A 19116-nucleotide genomic window follows, 5' to 3' on the forward strand; every position below is an offset into this window, starting at 1 on the left:
AAATGCATATCAAGTAAAAACATAATAAAAGCACAAGCCATAAAAAATATGTATAAAGAAAAATACATAAGTCTAAGAGTCAGGTGCGAGCATTAACAAGCAGGAAAGGCGAGATTAAACAAATAGGTTTTTAACCGTGATTTAAAAGATTGGATAGAATTGGACGCCCGGATCATGATTGGAAGGTTATTCCACAACTCTGGTGCAGCCAGGGCAAACACCCGGTCACCTCTAGACTTCAGCCGAGATCTAGGCTGCACCAAGAGTAACTGAGTAGAAGAACTCTAGCACTGTCAGGACCCCTCGAGTATCACAGAATTTCAGACTTTATTTTTCACAGAAAGTTAAAAACACATCCTCCATGGTGATCCTAAGATGCTCCCAGCCAAGTCACAGGAGTGTTATACCCACTGAGATTTAAATTCATCCCTCTTATCTAAATGGACATTTATTAGTTTCTGAAAATAGCAGCAGCACAAATTGGTTTGTATAATCAATAGATTAGTACGACTGTCATGCTGCTATGACAGAGTACAAATCTGGCAAACTCTTTCATGTTTGTGTGTTTTTTCCTTTTAACCAGATGCAGATTTTCTAACTTTGTTATACTTATCACCACATTGTGTTTGTTACTGAATAGATTCTGAATTATGATATCACTAACTAATCTTTACTGGTGTATAGGCCCTTTGTACATTACTCATTTAGCCTAAAAAAATATGAAATATTCCAATAAAAAATACACAAAAAATGACATAAAACATATAAAAATGTGTTTTATCTATTTTCTTTTACTCTAGTCTGAGATGCTCGGGGGACCAGTTAGAGACCAGCAGCTGGACGTCAGTGGTTGGACTGGTGGACTACTTCAGTGAAGAGTAGACGACGTCTGGCTCTGGTTTAAAGTCTGAACACAAACACACACAGTTCAAACAACAGGAAACATGATTACAAGCTTTGTAGTTCAATCAAGACCTCCAATCTCCACCTTTCTGCATCAAACACAGTCCCAGTTCAACTGGGTCAGAGATCTGAGTTTCATCCAGGATGAGGTTTGATCAGCTTATCTTAGCATGATGGATGCAAACAGGGTGAGCAGCTAGCTTGTCTCTATGCAAAGTCAAAGATAAAGAGCAGCTGTACCTGGGCCTCCTTGTTCTGATGGTTGTTTTTCCATAACTGACGTCTTCAGTTCTCACTGCTGAGTAGACCACAGCTACAAAATAAATATCTGCAAAATGAAAACAAAAATCATTGAAGGTACAACAACTACACCAGTGCAGCTACACACAGCTAAACATTTTTACTGTTTCTAATGTTTCATCACGAGAGTCCCTGACAGTGCCAACCATTGCAAGGGTCACATTTGTAACCAGATGAATTTGCACAACACTGTTTGTGTGACTTCTCAGTGGAGTTTATCGTCCAATACAGTGAAGAAATTACAAGAACATGTAAAACTTTCTTTCTGTTCTTCACACAGTTCAGTAACCTGAGAACTGTGATGGATCATGAACAGGAGGAGCTACATGTCACTGATGTTCTGCTTTATAAACCGCAGCATCTTCTTAGTTTTTTTTTTCTCTCATCTTAACACCTCTGCTGTGAAACACTGAGTGACCACAAAGAACTGTGTTTCTGAGAAAGATGCAGGTGGACGACCACAAAGCTGCCATCTTCTTCCACTGCAGACTGACACTCTTCACCACAGAGCACAAAGCAAACACATTCTCACAACATGAACACTGTTATTAGACAAACCAGTAAAAACTGTGGTGAGAACGTTCATCTGTGATGGATGAACTGTAATCAACAACAGGAAGTTGGTTTTACAGTTTGCCGAACTTTGAAAGAGTAAAAAGTGTTTATTTTATTAAACAGCATCTTGTCAATTCAGTTGTTTTCTTTATATCGACCGACAACCAACAACCGACAGTCTCAGTCGTTGTGTCCTTGGGCAAGACACTTCACCCGTTGCCTACTGGTGGTGGTCAGAGGGCCCGGTAGTGCCAGTGTCCGGCAGCCTCGCCTCTGTCAGTGCGCCCCAGGGCAGCTGTGGCTACAATGTAGCTTGCCATCACTAGTGTGTGAATTTGTGTGTGAATGGGTGGATGACTGAATGTAGTGTAAAGCGCTTTGGGGCCCATAGGGACAAAGTAAAACACTAAGTAAAGCTCTATACAAATACGGGGGGGGGTCCATATGGACCAAGAACCAGACAGCAGATACATGTCAGACTAATCAGAGCTGCTCTAAGGTACTACTGCTCAGTTACAACACTGATGATGTTTGAACTTTCACAACACACCTGACATCTGGACCTGAGGCTGAGTCATTAGTTAAAGTCAAAGAGTCCCTAAAGAAAATTACTGATCTGTCACATTTATTTCTGCTTATCTGCAGAGGAAGCAGCCTAAGAAGAGAAGCCCAGAACTCCCCCTGCTTGGCCACCTCCTCCAGTTTGTCCAGGGAAACACAATATCATTCCCAAAGACTGCTGAGGAATATTATCTCTAAAGCATGTCCTGGGTCTGCCCCTGGGCGTACTCCCAGAGGGACACCTCACCCAAGAGGCATCCTTTTTAGATATTCGAACCACCGCAACCGGATCCTTTTAATGTGGAGGAGCAGTGGCTCTACTCTGAGCCTCTCCTGGATGGCTGAACTTCTCACGCGATCTCTAAGGGAGAGGCCAGGCACTCCTTGGAGAAAACTCACCTGATTAAGCAAACAGAACCACATCATCTGCAAAAAGCAGGGATTAGATTCTAAGGCTACGTTCACACTAAATGCCAAAGCGCATCAATTCTGACTTTTTTGACCCTATGTGACCCACATCCAATCATGGTATGACGGTTTGAACAGCACAAATCTGATATTTTCAAATCCGACCTAGGTCACTTCCGTACCTACCAATTATCAGTCCCAGAGAAGACAAACGAGAAAGCATGGCGGCGGAAACTGGAGACGGAGCGAGTCAATGGAAAGAAAATTAGTTTTCTCTCTAATTAATTTAAATTGGTCCTGGGTAAGGGATCAGATAAAGAGCAATTCAAAAACTACTTTGAGCAGAGGTCCATTGGGCCTGGCTGGGCATAGCCCAAAAAAGTGACATCAGTCCACCCTTTTGCATGACGACCACCACCACCCGCACAAGGCACTGTAGAGGTCAGGAAACATTGTGTGCTTGGTAGTGGCCATGAGCGGAGGCCCTGGCGGACGGATCCCCGGCTATGCAGCTCAGTAGGTAAAGTGGTCGCCCCATTATTGGTAAGTTGGTGGTTCGAGTCCACTGAACGGCGACCCTGAGGTACCCCTGAGCTAGGTGCCGTCCCTACAAACTGCTCCCCCGTGCGCCTGCTTAGTGGCTGCCCACTGCTTCACTGAGTGAATGGGTCAAACGCAGAGAGAGGGGATCAATAAAGTATACATTATTATTAGCAACTATGTTTGTTGAAGATTTTCATTTAGATAAAATTGTAATGTCTCACCGTTAACATGTTTTTTAAAAATCATTTTTATTGGTTTGCAATACTTCTTTTGGAAAAGATTATTTATACACTTACTAAGAATATGAAAAACAGACCTTTGACCTCACATGTGACCCACAGCCCACCATAAAGAAAAAAATAAAAATACTACCTCGTCTTTCTTTGTCAGATTGTTCTTGATGAGCTGATATCTCAATGATGACATAAGTGATGAGGTCGTCTTCTTCACTTTCTTCTTGATCTGCTGAAATGATCCAAATAATGTGAATTACATCTCTAAACAGATTCGACCCAGAATAAATCTCAGACATGTGATATCTAACCAGATATGTATTCTTGATATCATTACCTTGGCCTTAAAAAAAATCATAATTCATTCATAATAAAAACCATCACCAAACTCACACATACACACCATTCTATTCCCAAATAAAACATTAAAACTATACAAGTTCAGGAACACTTAGAAGCCCTGTAGTTATTTTTGACCAGGTTACATCAGTGTGCATATTAAAATTAATATGTGAGGTTTTTTTTCCCTGTCTGTCTCAAACTTATGCTGAAAAGCTAGATTCCAATGATGCATGAGTGTTTCTGTGTCAGTCACCTTTTTCACTCACTATGTGCTTTATTCCTCTCTGCATTTAAATATTAGCCCTTATACATCTCTACCTCTCTTCCACAGCATGTCTGCCTCCCCTCACCCCAACCAATCACAGCAGATGGCTGCCCCTCCCTGAGCCTGTTTCTACTGGAGGTTCCTTCCTGATAAAAGGGAGATTTTCCTTCCCACTTTCACCAAAGCAATTGCTCACAGGAGGTCATATGACTCTTGGGTTTTATTGTTTGGTTTGTTTGTTTGTTTTTTTAATTTTCATCCATCCATTTGCCTCCGCTTATCCTTTTCAGGGTCACGGGGGAGCCTATCCCAGCTGTCTTAGGGTGAGAGGCAGGGTACACCCTGGACAGGCCAGTCAGGCTCAGGGCTAACACACAGAGACAGAAAACAATTCTCACTCACGCATTCACACCTATGGGCAATGTAGATTCTTTAATTAACCAACCAACCTTTTTTATTTGTTTTGTTTAATGATCATAACGAATGTGAACTTTATTCTACTAAACAAACTCAGACATGAAAGATCAGGAAGTCTGAGTCTCACCTTCAGGTTTCCTGTGAACACATCGTCTCACCAGCAGAACCAGTAACACCAGCAGAACCAGAACACAGACTGATCCAACAAATGACAACACAGAGAGAACGGGAGGAGAGAGTGATGGAAGAAGAGTGATGGAGGTGGAATCAGGAGCAGAGGTGGATGTAGGTGGAGGTGTGGATGTAGGTGGAGGTGTGGTGGTGTGTTTGTCTAAAATAAAGCAAACACAGTCATTAAGTTGTCGTCACATTGTGAATGTTGAAAGCTGCAGAAACACAGACAGGTGAGTGTGTCACCTGTGACAGTGATCCAGCTGGATGGAGACTCTCCATGACCGCTGATGTCACACTTGTAGAGGCCTTCATCAGACCTGGAAACATGCTGGATGGTCATATGACCTGTAGGCTGCTTCCTGATGAGGGAGCCATCTTTATAGAAAGCAGCTGGGAGGTTGGAGGGAGTGGTCTTTGTTTTACAGAGCAGAGTGACGTCATCTCCCTCCATCACAGGGAGGACAGGACTCTGCAGGATCACTGATCCACCTCAACACAGAGACAAACTACAGCATTTCATCCATTTACACACAGCTTCATCAACACTAACTCCACACACTCAGCTTACCAGTGACTGTCAGGTTAACCATGTTACTGATGGGACCCTCTCTGGACTCACACCAGTAAACTCCACTGTCATGAAGCATCATAGTGATGGTACAGGAAGAACCAGCTGGTTTTCCCCACCAATCTCCACACTGAGTCCTCTGTTGTTTGCTTGTGTTTCTCCTCAGAGTCCATCCAGCAGAGCTGTCGTCCTCCTCACAGCTCAGAGACACAAAGTCTCCTTTAAAGAACTGAGAGCTGCTGGGACTCACAGTCAGACGAGCTGTGAGGGTTAAAATTTGTTGTACTTTACATTGTGAAACATGAACCCAATCAGGTCATATCAGTGAGCATTTATAAGTTTTAAACTGTGACAGAAGAAGGTTACTGACCTTGGTTTGTTGTGCAGCTCAGCAGTGAGATCAGAACTAAAGAGAAATGCCACTCAGGTTGATTTGAGGTGAACACAAAGAAGAAATCCACACAAACAGCTGACAAACCCAGAAATGACACTTCTAATCATAGATTCTCGGTCAACTTGTTCAAATAACATCATTTATTCTGATGTTAACCCGAGTCTGGTCTCTGTGCATCGCCCGTATGAAGTCAGTCTTGTCTCTTGTGTTAGTTAATTTCTTTTTTCATTTTTGTTCCCGTGTTCTCTTACTTATTATGTTGCTCTTGTATTTCTCACTCATCTCTCTTTGTGTTCAGTTTTTCTTCCGCTCTTCTAGATTGTTCTCTGCTGTTCACCTGTAACTCATTTTCAGTCCAGTTGTGTCCTTGCTCTCTAATTTTCTCATGTTTATATTTAAGCCTTCACTTTTAGCTCAGGTCTTTCTGCAAAGTCCTGCATTCAGCTCGCTCTCTGTCTGCAACACACAGGCACTAACCACAGACCGCTCTGTCTCCTGAGCAGTAAAGTGCAATTAATATATATATATTGTTTGCATTACCAATTCTCACTGCATGCAAACTACTGATGTAAAAGTATGCAGAGTGTGGACTCCTCATGCTTCTCTTCCCCAGTTCTTATCTATAAAGTAGCTCTTGCTGTGATCATGTTTAATTCAATTTTATTTTATTGATACAGCACCAAATACCAACAACAATCGGCTCAAGTTGTTTTATATTGTATGGTAGACCCTACAACAGTAGCATTACAGTTTACTGACTACACTTTGAGTATACACAAAATATTCACTTCTTTTGATAGACTTATTAAAGTCATGTGTCCACTGTGCAGCTGTGTTGATATAATGAGTGAATGATTTGAGCTTTTCACTGCCTGCTGTGTTTCCTCGACTCCTGAGCAAAGATAAAGAGTCAGTTCAGACCTGCAGTTGGTCCTCGTGGTGTTTTGAACTTGAATTCAGCCTGATTTGTTTTTCATGTCTTCTCCTCCATCATCAGTTATCAGGAGAGCAGACAGTCAAAGTACAAGAATTCAAACAAACACAGAGATTCTACTTACAGAGCAGACAAAGCACAGATGTTTCCTTCATCGTCCTTCTCACTCATTTGAGCTTTTTTCATTTCTCTCACTGACACCAAGTAAAGCCCGCCCTCTTCCTCTGAGCACCAGCTTTTCTATTGGTTCAAACACAGAGATGGGGGGCTGGCTTTTTTTTTCTTTTCTTTTTTTTCAAGAGTAGAAAGACACACGCCAAAAAAACATCAAAACCCTCTAACTCTGTCATTTAAAACTGTGACACACACGTGCAAGTACTTAAGAATGAACGCATTCAAAAGAAGTGTACATAAGCACTGCTTTAACGTTATCTGAGTTTGAGTGATTACATTATTACATTTCATGTCGATGCCCACAGACATGCTCGACATTAGTTCAACGCAAAATTGAGTCTCCCCTGTTCTCAGTAAGCTGTAGTTTCGTTCATGAACAAATTCTATTTCAATGTAGTTGATGTGTAGTGGACATCGTTTATATATGGCCACTAGAGGGAGATGTTGGAATTTAGTGGTTGCCCCATGATCGGGTTTGAATCCACTGAACGGCTACCCTGAGGTACCCCTGAGCAAGGCACCATCCCCACACACTGCTCCCCGGGTGCTGCACTGGTGGCTGCCCACCCATTCATCCATTCACTGGATGAATGGGTTAAATGCAGAAGAGTAATTTCCCTACGGGGGCTAACACATACGCATTAAAAAAATTATAACATAGATGAGCCCGTTCTCACTCTCGAGGCATAACATCTTGACGATTTGTCACGTCCCACGGCGTGAGCAACGCGAAAGGTGACCGTTTGCATTCTTATGGTACGCGCAGGGTTATGGGTGAAATCCAGTAGAATTACGGTCAGAGAGTGATATTATACCCCTTCTGTCAAAAATATTCATGAGCTTTTTGAGTGTTAGGTTCTATGAATTATTCATGAGCTCAGGAAGTAATTAAATTATGATAATAATTAAATTATGATATTCATAAAAATATGATATTCATAAAAATTATGATTTTCATAAAATTATGATATTCATCCAAAATATGCTAGTTCATTGCTTTTCTTCCCCCCAAAATAAGAACTAATTGATTATTTTAGAAAAGTTTTATATCAAATAGCATTCTTTTATTTTTAATCCGTTAAAAACTTTTTCCTTTTTTCCTAAGAAACGCCATCTGGTGGTGGGTCAGCGCATGACAGCGCATGAGTGCGCAGAGCGCGCACCCCTGCGCCTGTGTGTCTAGGCGCGCTCGTGCGCGCGCCTGACTCGGGACCGGGCCTGTGTCTCTGGGACCGTGTTTGTGTATTTAAAATGTGTTAAACCAGTATAAATGTGCTTAGTTAAACTTGTGCTTTTGTAACGTTCAGTATGGCCAGACATACAGGGTGCATCCCTTGTGGGAAAACTTTATTTCAATTTATATGCATTTGTTTAATCCGAACAAAGAAATTTAAAATCAAACTCAGAGTCACAAAAAAACACTCGCGATCTCCGCGGCTCCCAACCGATCCTTAGGCAAAATAATCAGTGAGAAACTCCTGAAAAACCCTCCGCGGTTTCTCTCCAAAACCCCTAGAAATAACCTGTAGGGAACCCCCATATACCCAAAACCTTATATTCGATAACAGGGCAAATCCTGAAACCAAATCCTTAGTCTTTTTTCTTCAAAAAACAGCCCTATCACTAGCTCCGACTAAAAATTCCGCTCAGAGTCTAAGTTCTCCCTTCGCTCCGAGCCGCACCGGCCCGCAACCAGAGCAGTCTCTTTTTCCTTATTGTTCGCTCCACCATCTACTGCTTAATGATTCTGGGTCTTCCTTTGAAATTTGCGCCGGAGATCCACTCCGCCTCCCCAGGTAAACCTTACTGCCCCGCTGCCAATCACATAACAAAGGGGTGGCTCCACTCGCACCTCGGTTAGCCAATCGCACTCAGCTCGGATTTTTATGATCTCCCGCCGATGTTAAAACTTGCAACGGTGTCTCACAAGCCATCTGACTTCGGAAGCATGGACAGCTGGCTCTCACTCAGGTTAAATAATTTAACATTTAGGCCTAAATTTAACTGTTTTTCTCTCTCAGAAAAACAAGTTTTCTCCTTTTTTCACAAACAACATGGCCACCAGACCTACCAACCTCACTGTGGTCTCTCAGACCCCCGTAACCAGCTACAGAGCCTCTGCCACGCCAGCGCAACTCAGACGAATGCATCTTTGCCGGGTCCAACCTGCATCTGCTATCCCTTTGGAGGAGAGATTCAGGCTCAACACCGGTGGGTTTTGGGGCTATGCTTTCAGCCTTAGAGAAATCTATTTCTACCAGCTAAAAGCGGGTTAAGGTTTTGGCCCATTAACACCGCGGATCGCCTTTACTTCGTCTGACTGGGATGTTTTGAGCCTCATCGCTACGCCCGAAGTGCAGAAGAGCCTGCGGGACGAGCTCGCAACAACCGTGAACCAGGGATCAACAACAACTCGCCTCACTTTCCCTATGTGCATATCAATCGGTAAGTGTTACTCTTGCTTTCTAACTACATTTTTGTACTTTCCTTTTTACGATTCTTTCAATCCTTTCATTTAAAAAAATATCACAATGGTTTGTAACACGTACAATACACCATCAGTCCATCCAATCGTTTCCGCTTATCCTTTTTTCAGGCTCACGCGGTGCGCTGGAGCCTATCCCACGTACAATACACTTTAAAAATATATATAAGCTCGACTTTAACTCCCGTGAAAGCTTATACATTACATCTCTACATCACCTATCATTTCCTCATCAGGTATCATGTTATGCTCCTTTGATATTTTGCTAGTTTGCATGTTTTAAAACTCTTTTTGTTTTTCTTTATATTTTTAGACTCTGATTTAAGGCAGATGTGTTAACCTGATCCCTGCGAAACACCAGCTCTCCGTGGATTTTGACCGCGAGTGACCGGATGTTGTTTCCGGCCTGAGGTTGCCTGAAATGCCGTGAGGCTCGTTTGAAAGATTGCGCCGGAGACCAACTCCGCCTCCAAGGCGTGCCTACCTTTAGCTGCCACCAGTGAGATATCAGAGCCGGGCTCCACATATCCAATCAGGACAACGAGCAAGACAGCTTTTGCAGACTCTCCAGAAATGTACAAGTCCTTATCAACTGCTCTGCAACCCAGTGTTTCTGGTCCCCTCACCAACATCGCCTTTTTGAGATATTTTTTATGAACCACCAAAAAGAGCCATTTTACCCCCCAGTACACAAGACTGGATCTGAGGGCAGCAGCGGGGACAAATGATTGTAATGAAGCGACGGACATTTCATGGCTGGTCTTAGATAATCGTGAGTTATTGTGTCTTATGGTGAGTAGTTTTGCAAGAGGCATACAAGCACTGTGGAAAAAGTAATTGTGTGTAAGTCTTCTAAAACTGTTTTTTGTGAACACTTTGCTCCCTACGTTATGCTTTTAAAATTTGATACATGTAATGTGATCATCAAAGAACATGTTCTTTTTAAAAACACTCATTCTTATGCTTTTAAACTATGTCAGATTATCATAAAACACTTATTTGTATGTTATAATGTTTTTCTTACACCATGTGTAATTTTCATTCACACCTTGTTCATTGTATCAATGTGTAATTATGTATCTTTGATAAATAAATAAAATATTTAATCCTGTATTTGTGTACTTTCTGGTGATTCAATAAAAAATTAGTCACATATCGCTCTGATAAACACAGATGGCTGAAAGAAATGTTTGATGGAACAAAGTAAACAAGTGTCTTGCTGCTAAACTTTAAGTCACCAAGGTTTAAATGAGAAATTGCCACTAGGAAACTAGCAGCCCTATGTCTTTATGTAAAACATGAAAAACTCCATATCTGGGATATTTGTTCTTACAAAGGTGTACTAATTTCTTTGTTATGGTACTCTACTGTTCCAATGAAACGAAAGAAAATATCCTCACCTATTTTCAGGGACAACAATGTTCATGTTAGACTGTGTTTTAAATCAGGTTGTGATCTTAAACTAACTATCACAGCACTGATTTTACAGTAATGTGCAACAGTTGTAATGTCAATTAGAATTCCAAACTGGCTTTTCTCTACTCAGTGTTATGGTGAAATTTAAACTTGTTCTTTTGTGTAATTGCACATGGCCCATCACAAAGCCCCTTAGTAAGCTGTACAGCATAAGTTTTCAATTCACTTTTGTCAGAAAACTTCACAGTATGAGAAGTTACAGCACAGTTTCTCCAAATGTGTGCTTCTTTTTCAGTCAGCGTGCTTTTAGAGCATCTACATTAGCTCATGTAGTAAAAGTACAATCAGTAAGTGTACTTTAACATTTGAGATTCCGAGTGACTCTTGCTTAGATCATGTGAACAATTTCATCAACCTTTTTTGTATAATGCATCAAACCTGTTCAAATCAGTTTATTTTCAATTCATATTAACTAATCTAGAGACAAGGAACTCCTTTTTAGCTTCTGTGATGTATTTACTTCTCACACCTTAATCTAGATGTTAGTGTTCTCAAAGTTAACATGTCTCATGTTACCATCATGTATTTCTAATACCCAGCCTCAGTCTATGCCCTATAGACTCTCACATGGAAACACCAATGATCTAGATATTCACAAATTTCATCAGGAGATTCTTATGGTCTTAAGTTTTTGTTGTTTTTATGTTTTACACAAAAAACTTCACATTTTTATATTTTTAAATGAAAGTGACATGCAAGGATATTTTTCTTTAGTGATGTTGCTTCAGCAATCTCAAATACTAATTATGCTGGGAATTTTTATGGTCAAACTATGTGATTTTCCAAATGTGTGTGTGTGTGTGTGTGTGTGTGTGTGTGTGTGTGTGTGTGTGTGTGTGGAGTAAAATAACCTTCTTCTTATGATGTTGTCACCATCAATCATTCAGGATTAACAACACAAATTGTTTCGATAGCAGAAACAGTCTGTCTTATAGTTCTCATACGTTACCACTAGTTTTACAAGCACAGTCTTCTTCAGCTCTGTTTATGTAGCTTTTATGAAACTGATTTTCCATAGTACAAGTAGCAATTAATTTTTCTTTGCTCTCCAATATAAATGCAAGAACTTGCAGCTTTATTGAAACTGTCACAAATGTAACACTCAATGCCAAAAACAGGGTTGATCCATGCTTCTATGAACACTGATTCATATATCAACAGCTCTGAAAATCCCCCTTTTTTTTTTTTAAAGTAATGCAGAACAGGATCTCTGTGCCTCTAAAAAACCCAACCAAACTGGCAATCACCTTCTAGAGGAATTTCTTTCATTTATGTATTGATCACTTTGTTTATTGGTAATGCTTTTAGGTCACTGTTTTAGCATGTCTGCCTCATACTCCATTCAAACAGTTAGACACACGGTGGGGGTCTAGTAAGGAAGTTGGGGGAAGCAGACAACTCCACATGAAGAGTCTTTTTGTCTTTTCTCCACTGTAAGAGATAGCAAGGGAGTGTGAAACTTTCTTTGGGGGAAAGACCAAAGGTGTGAAAACAGCTGTGTACTGCCTTTTGTTCCTGTAGGAGGTATTTAACTGAGAGCCATGCTCACCCTCTGCCCCAGCGATGGCAGTCCCTCACCAAGCTTGATTTCTGTTCTTTCTCTTGATTAAAGAATGTTAGCTACCGCCGCTAGTTTTACAAACACAGTCTTCTTCAGGTCTGTTTATGTAGCTTTTATAAAACTGATTTTCCATAGTACAAGTAGCAATTAATTTTTCTTTGCTCTCCAATATAAATGCAAGAACTTGCAGCTTTATTGAAACGGTCACAATGTAACACCTAATGCCAAAAACAGGGTTGATCTATGTTTTTTTTTTTTTTGTTTGTTTGTTTTTTTGTTTTTGTTTTTTTTTACTTTTTTTTATTGAGCATCAACAATGTCATACAGAGATATACATATAGGAAGGCCACAGTGCTCCTTTTTTTTTACATATTTATCCCACCCCAAAAACATGCCGGACACCGATCCAAAAAAAACAACAACAACAAAAAAAAATAGAAAAATAAAAAATAACAAAAAAAAGAAGAAAAAAGAAGAAAAAAAAAAAGAAAAGAAAAGAAATTAAAAAAAAATATATAAAAAAATATAAAAATAATTTAATTAATTAATAAATAAAGTGAATTTAAATGAGGTACAAGGAAATTCACCATATTTAAAGATGTGCACTTAAAGGGCGATATTTTGCACAAAATTAATCCCAATCACACACACACAAAAAAAATAAAAATAAAAAAAAAAGCATTTTGGCAGCTGTCAAGCCTCTTTCAGGTGGGTATGATTTTAATTTTCTCTAAATGTTTTAGGAATGTATCCCAAACAACAAAGAATCTCTCCTTCGACCCCTTGAGAGCGTACTTTATCTTTTCCAGCTGTATAAATTGTGTCAGGTCACTGAACCACAAAGCCTTCTGCGTGCAAGCAGTGTAGTGAAAGCAATTATGTTTTTATGACTCTTCCTTAATGTTCTATGTCCTCTATCTGTGACACCAAATATACCCATAACTGCATTGGGTTGAAGCTCAATGTTCAATGCTTCGGACAAACTGTTGAATATTGTTGACCAGTAGGCTTTTAAAGTAGGACATGACCAAAACATATGTGTTAAATCTGCAGAGGGATTTCTACATCTCTCACAGCTTGCATCTATGTTTGGAAATATTCTGGCCAGTCTTGCCTTGGAGTAATGAATGCGGTGTAAAATCTTGAACTGTATGATGTTTAATTTAGCACAAAAAGTGCTGTTGTTTACTCTTAACAGAGCGCTCTCCCAGGTCTCCTCCTCTAAGTCCACCCCCAGCTCATTCTCCCAGTCTGCTCTGATCTTTGCCATTGTTATATTCTTAAAGGAGGCTATACAATTATTAATTCTTGAGATAAGGCCTTTTGGCTTAAATGTCAATTTCAACAGATCGTCTACAGCAGTAAATGGAATTATATGTGGAAAGTCAGGGTTATGATGCTGAAGGAAGTGGCGAACTTGAAAGTATCTAAATAAGCTGGACCGAGGGAGGTCAAATTTGTGTGACAAATCCTCAAAACTTGCCAAGACACCGTCTATATACATGTCAGAAAAGTTATGGAGGCCTTGTCTCTGCCACAGAGCAAATTCAGAGTCTAATCTGGCGGGAAGGAAAAGATGATTGTTGTGTATAGGGGTTAAATGGAGAAGATTTTCAAACCCAAAGTTCTTTCGAAATTGAGCCCATATTTTGAGGGTGTTAATAACTATAGGACTGGTGGTGTGCTGCCGTGAGGAGATTGGAAGGCTGGAGGTGACCAAGGCTCTAAGAGAAGTGGAAATGCAAGACGCTGCTTCAATTGGGCACCAGTCTTCATCAGGGGTATTGAGCCAGTATATGATTTTTTGAACATTTGAGGCCCAATAGTAATCGCGAAAATTTGGAAGGGCTAAGCCACCTAGATTTTTAGGCCTCTGTAATAGATCGAGGCGTATTCTAGGTTTTTTCCCATCCCATATGAATGGAATCAGAGCTTTATCAATAGATTTAAAAAATGATTTTGGAAGGTAAAGTGGGATACACTGAAAAAGAAAAAGAAACTTGGGGAGTATATTCATTTTTATACAATTTACCTTCCCTGCCAACGATAGATGAAGTGGCTTCCATTTCTTTAAGTCTGATTTGACCTTTTCAAGTAATGGACAGAAATTTTTGTCATAGAGATTATGCAAATCTCTTGTTATATTTATGCCTGGATATTTAAAGCCGTTTTTGGCTATTTTGAAAGGTATAGCACTGCTCTGTATTTGAAGAGCCAGATCATTAACAGGATAGCATTCGCTTTTACTGAAGTTCAGTTTGTACCCAGAAAAGGAGCCAAAGCTGCTTAGGGTGTGGATAATATGGGGGACACATGAAACAGGATCAGATATATATATTAGCAGATCATCTGCATAAAGGGACACTCTATGCTCTTTATCTATCCTATGGATACCTGCAATTGATTGCGAGGTTCTGAGTGTAATAGAGAGGGGCTCTATGGCCAGGGCAAATAACAATGGACTGATTGGGCAGCCTTGACGGGTACCCCTTGTCAACTTAAAGTAACGTGAACATTGACCATTTATGATTATAGAGGCTTTGGGTGATGTATATAAAAGTCTTATCCATGAGATGAAGTTGGGGCCGTAACCAAATTTTTGTAAACAAGCGAATAAATAACCCCATTCCACCCTATCAAATGCTTTCTCTGCATCCAGCGCGATAACCACCTCAGGCACCACTCTGGATGCAGGAGAGTGGATAACATTTAGGAGCCGACGGATATTCGTAAATGAGTGACGGCCTGGGATAAAGCCAGTTTGGTCAGCAGATATTACGTCATGGATTGTGGTTTCTAGGCGTAGGGCAAGAGCCTTTGCCAAGATTTTTACATCACAGTTTAGGAGTGAAATGGGACGGTATGAACCAGGTTCTGTGCTGTCTTTGCCTGATTTCAGCAAGAGAGAAATTGATGCTTCAGTCATTGTCTGTGGAAGTGACCCACGAGACAAAGAATCATTAAAGACGTCAAGTAAAATTGTTATTAGCTTGTCAGAAAATTTTTTATAAAACTCAATGGGATACCCATCAGGGCCCGGTGCCTTGCCATTCTGCATCGCCTTTATTGCAGTACCTATTTCTACATGACTGAGTGGAAGTTCAGTTTCAGTCCTATGGGCCGCTGTTACAAGAGGAACCTGAAGATTATTAAAGAAATGCTCCATATCAGAGCAGTCACTTGTTGTCTCAGATGTATATAGATTTGAATAGAATGTAGTGAAAGTTTCTTTAATTTCTTCAGGGTCAATTGTTAGCTCACCATCATCTTTGCGTATTTGTGTGATTTGTTGTGCGGCTGTGCGGCATTTAAGTTGGTGTGCTAATAAACGTCCGGCTTTGTCGCCGTGCTCATATACATAACCTCGTGATTTTAACAGAAGGCGTTCAGTTTTTTCAGTTGACAGCAAATTGTATTGTGTTTGGAAATCTAGCTTCCTTTTATAAAGCTCAGGAGAAGGAGAAGCAGAGTACTGAGCATCTAACATAGAGATGGTTTTAATTAGTTCCTCTTGCCTAATTCGATTCATTTTGTTTTTTCTAGACGAATATGAGATGATTTCTCCCCTGATTACGGCCTTTAATGTTTCCCACAAGAGGGAAGGTGAAACATTATCTTTCTGGTTGTAAATTAAAAAGTCATCTATTTTTTTTGATATCGTTTCACAAAAACCCTCATCTGCCAAGAGATTCCTGTCTAATTTCCAGGGTGGGTGTTCTGATTGGTAAAAAGGAAACGCAAGATCTAAAAGTACAGGGGCATGATCTGACTCTACAATGGTTAAATATTCAGTTTTCTTGACTAAGGGGAGAAGATTCTGGTCAACGAAGAAATAGTCTATTCTACTATATGAATGATGTACATTAGAGAAAAAAGAAAATGATTTACTTTGTGGAAATAAAAACCGCCAGGGGTCAACACATCCTATTTGGGCCATAAAAACGGATAATAACTTGGCTTTTTTAGAGAGATTTGTAGGTTTACAGCTGGAACGGTCAAGTGCTACATTCATCACACAGTTCAAGTCTCCACCAAAAATCAGCTGTTTTGAGTTCATATCTGGAATTAATGATATTATTTTGCTAATAAACTTATCATCATCCCAGTTCGGGGCATAAATATTTATCAGAACCACAGGTTTATGGTACAGGAGTCCTGAAACCATCACAAATCGCCCCTGCGGGTCTGAAATAACAGTGGATGCATTAAATTGAATTCTTTTATGGATTAGTATGGCTGTTCCACATGTTTTTGAGTTGAGGCTCGAATGGAACGTTTTTCCTACCCATCCTTTCTTAAGTCTGATATGATCATTTACCAACAGGTGGGTTTCCTGGAGAAATGCAATGTCACATTTTAGATACTTAAGATGATTAAATATCCTAGCTCTTTTGACAGGCCCATTCAAACCCTTCACATTCCAGCTAATGAATCGCACAGCAGTCGCCCCCACATCAATACTATTCACCATGCTTAACTAAGGCGGTTACAACATAAGAGTGACCAGCAAAAAAGGTAGGCAATGAACATATTTAAGTGCACGATTTGGAAAATTTCAACTCTTGTGTACATAGAGGTGAACATCTGGTTTGATTGTAAAAATCTGGTGGTGTCCTTTCCCTTGCGCTTGTCCATAAACAAGGATGAAAACAAAACTAAAACTAAAACTAAAACTAAACCTATACTTGTCACTCTCTCTGAGGCAAGCTGCAGGCTAAACACTATTACTAAAGACTTCCAGGAGCACATTTTTTAACACTTCTATACAGGAAGGCTCCCAGTTCCTATGATAAAATATAATTACAGAAAAAAAAAACAAGAAAAACAACAACAACAAAAAACACCATTATGATTAAGCAGTACGAGTGCTCTTAAACAGGTGCATACACATATATAAATAGAGTTGTTATACTCAGAGTTGAAAAGCATCAGCTTTAGTGTGACCAAGTGGTCGGCGGGGTTAGATAAAAGGAAATAAAATGACAACGCCACCTAGGGGATTTTCACCCCTAGGAAATATATTTAAGAAAAATAGATAAAAGGAATAAAAAGAGGCCGCACAGATTCAAGGATGCACTCCGAGGCAGGTTGGCTCCAATATTAAAACAGTTTATTTATAATAAAAATAAATAAAATATTAGAAACCAAAATGTAGCGTCATTGTTGACAGTGTCTTAAAGTGAAAATAAAACAAACATGGAACTTGGACTTACCAGCAGCCGTGGACCCAAAAGAAAATCACACAAAACGAAAATCACTGCAGCCCACCCGGTGCTGTACAAAAGAAAGTGTGAAAACGACCCACCACCTAAGGTCCCAGGGCCACTGGTACGTCCTCCGTTCACTAAAAGAAAACACAGAAAAATATGTTAAAAGAATAAAAGGACACTGAGCGTCAGGCTCGCTACAGATGATAAAAAGAACTAAAACACACTTTAATAAAAGAAACCACACACACACACACACACACACACACACAGGAAGGCTTGTGCCCCACGGGTCCACTCGTACTGGTAGTAATGGTCCCAGCCTCAATCGCGAGCTGGTCTGGCTCCCCACAGGCTAAGACCAGCAACGGGGGCAATTTAAAATCCCCGGCACGACACTCGGGCAAAGAATGGCTTCAGCTCGATCACAGAAGCGTGGGCACACGCCACAGTTCAGAAATAAAATAAAATAAAACCAGGCGAACCAGGAAATGGTAGGCCTACTTAATAAAACAAGATAAGACACGATAAAACAATTCAAAACCAGACAAGACAAGACAGCAGGCTCCACTGAGGAGGAGCCCTCACAACAACGAAGAGCTAGGCAGATGTCTTGATTCTTCACTTAAGGCTGAGTGAGTTGCCACGGAGGTGAAGGCAGCGCTCAAACCCTAAAACAGATAAATGTAACCTTAGCCTCTTGTAGTGGTGAATGCTAATAAAAATAATTTTAACAGCTTACCCCAGGACCGGAGGCGCTATACTCTCACTGGTGGAGGATCACACAAGCACCTCTCTCCGCAACGCCGGAACAAAACAACCTGCCGCGCTACAACAGGCCGCAAAAACTATTACAATACATTCCAATACTGAGAGGGAATCTGAGGTTAGCAAGAGCATACCTGTAGCTGTCATATGATCTACTCTTGCCGATCAGTCCGTCGCAGAGTGCCAGCATTTACTACTGCTTTGTGCTGAATGCATGGGAGGAATAGTTCAGAGAAGCACAGGCTTTGCTTTATACCTGATGCCAACCTGCAATCAACATGCAGGTGGGTTCCCAATTGACCTAGTTTTGCAGTGAGAGCGAGCGCAGGAGAGAGCGAGAGCAGTAGAGCGGGCGAGCGAGAGAGAGAAAAGAAAGGCGAGTAGCCCATCCGGCTACATCTACCCCCCTTTTTGTATTGGCGCCCCGACAATAACTCAAGAAACCTAACACCATGGCCTGAATACGGCAAGCTGCGCATTAGCGACTGGTGCAGATTCAACAGGACGTGGCAAGTGATGTACATTCGAGTGCTGACCAGCTGTTGAACGTGCTGTTCTCCGCAAGTGTGACCCACTCACCTCAGACTGTTCAACAGAGCCTGAGGAAGAACCTGGGGGAGCAGAGGTCGAGGGTGCTACAATCACACTGGGAGTAGACCTGAGCTCCACCGATGGAACTCTAGAGGCATCAGAAGATGACGCCACAGGTGCCACAGGTTGTGAAGGTACCTCAGGGACAAGGAGCCACAACTCATCATCACTCAGAGAGGTCCGCTCCGAGTCAGCAGGCACAGGCGGGGGTGGAGCCTGTGGACCAGGTGCAGGAGGTCCTGGGCTGACCTGTGCCT

General features: G+C 40.9%; 2 long non-coding RNA genes across 3 annotated transcripts; both read right to left on the bottom strand.

Annotated features, from left to right (window-relative positions):
• Positions 1–308: 308 nt before the first annotated feature.
• On the bottom strand, positions 309–4995 carry LOC106096751 (uncharacterized). 2 transcript variants are annotated; one of them, XR_002061294.2, is made up of 5 exons: positions 4945–4995; positions 4655–4858; positions 3643–3732; positions 1144–1231; positions 309–907 (listed from the first exon to the last, which is right to left on the bottom strand). It is a non-coding gene; the product is annotated as an uncharacterized LOC106096751 (long non-coding RNA). The 2 variants fall into 2 exon arrangements; XR_002061293.2 differs by having other exon boundaries at positions 3643–3735.
• A 12386-nt stretch (positions 4996–17381) lies between these two features.
• Positions 17382–18400, bottom strand: LOC112846080 (uncharacterized). The gene is made up of 2 exons (XR_003218899.1): positions 18243–18400; positions 17382–17637 (listed from the first exon to the last, which is right to left on the bottom strand). It is a non-coding gene; the product is annotated as an uncharacterized LOC112846080 (long non-coding RNA).
• Positions 18401–19116: the final 716 nt, after the last annotated feature.

This window comes from Oreochromis niloticus, linkage group LG3, assembly GCF_001858045.2.
Source record: "Oreochromis niloticus isolate F11D_XX linkage group LG3, O_niloticus_UMD_NMBU, whole genome shotgun sequence".
Lineage (NCBI taxonomy): Eukaryota > Metazoa > Chordata > Actinopteri > Cichliformes > Cichlidae > Oreochromis > Oreochromis niloticus.